The 1,376-nt window shown below is 50.2% G+C and overlaps 1 protein-coding gene across 1 annotated transcript in view; it reads left to right on the forward strand.

Moving 5' to 3' along the window:
• LOC113217643 (alpha-mannosidase 2) overlaps positions 1-1,376 on the forward strand; it is a 225,973-nt gene that overhangs the window by 195,405 nt on the left and 29,192 nt on the right. The window lies entirely within an intron of this gene.

A 1,376-nucleotide genomic window follows, 5' to 3' on the forward strand; every position in this document is an offset into this window, starting at 1 on the left:
GCGGGCCTGGTCTGGCCGAGCTCGGCTCGCGGTTTCATTGCCGAACACTTAGAGAGCGTTGAGTCAATGCCCTCGTGAAAGCTTTTAAGCCCCCAACCCCTTGTCCACTGCCGCCGGGCCACCACCCGTGACCGCGACGCGTCCCTGCAGTCACACTGAGCTGTGGGGGTGTGTAAGGGCTGGCCCTTGGGCTGGCCTCCGCTCGTCCCCATTCCCCCCTTCTGTGTTTTGTGCCTCGCGCCGTCTGCCTGCTCTTTCTCTACGTCAGCCACTTCACACTCCGGCATGGCCCCGTGCTGTACCCTCTCCCCCCCTCCCTGGTGACCTCCGCTCCTAGGTGTCGCTCTCGTGTCAGCGAGAGGCCCTCCCCGCCCCCCACCCCGCCCCTTGAGCCCCATGGGCCTTACAACCTCTTGCCCGGCTACCTAGGAGATGTAATGTTGGTGCTGTCGGGTGAATGAAGAGGAGCGACATTCGAGCAGACAGTTGTTGCTTGTTGTTGCCGATCCACCCTCACGCGCATTGAAACTAGCAAACAAAGACATTAAAATCTTACACGTTACACTGCTAGAGTACAAATGTATACATTTTTGAAGTTCGAACGCCTCTTTCAGGTTTATAGGGCGCTAGAGTGGGTTTTCTGACCATAATAGTCTGGACCACGTTGCACACATCAAGTCGTACACAGTGGCTGTAAATCAATAAATGGTAGAGAAATGGAAGATACATTTAACTGCTGCCATTTTAAATTTATTACATATTCACGCCCCTCTTGTTCACGGAAAAAAAATGACTTCGTTGTGAGGATCAGTTATGTTTGGTAGGCTAAATTTGATAGCTGGAATCGAGAATCCGATACCCACAACCAAGGGTTGGTCGCCACGACCGGATACTTGTACGAAGAGAACAAACTCTAGCTTGGTTCTCTTCGTACAAGTGTCCGGTCGTGACAACTAGCCTAGCTCTTTCTTGTGAGTGTCGGATTCTCGATTCCAGTTATCAAATTTAGCCTACCAAACAGAACTGATCCCCACAACAAAGTCTTTTTTTTCCGTGACAATAACCTCTGATGGGAAGACAAACTTTGGCTAAATATTTAACAAGCGTTGACCCCGCTGGTGACGCCGGTCCTAATTGCGTTGGCTCGCCCTGATTGAATTGGTTTGCAGTATAGTTTTATCGAGAGCCGAACCAAATTGAATTACACCCTCCGCAACCGTGTATGTGACGAACCAATATCGCAAAATGTTGTTGTTTCCATATTATTTTTTCGCAAGGTCAGTTTGCCCCTGCAGTTGAGTTAAATGACGGCCTAGTCATTCCCTCTACAACTTCGGCTGATAATTTACTCTGGATGGGTATCTTTGTCTCCACGG

This window comes from Frankliniella occidentalis, unplaced genomic scaffold (assembly GCF_000697945.3).
Source record: "Frankliniella occidentalis isolate FOCC.00 unplaced genomic scaffold, Focc_3.1 Scaffold13, whole genome shotgun sequence".
NCBI lineage: Eukaryota > Metazoa > Arthropoda > Insecta > Thysanoptera > Thripidae > Frankliniella > Frankliniella occidentalis.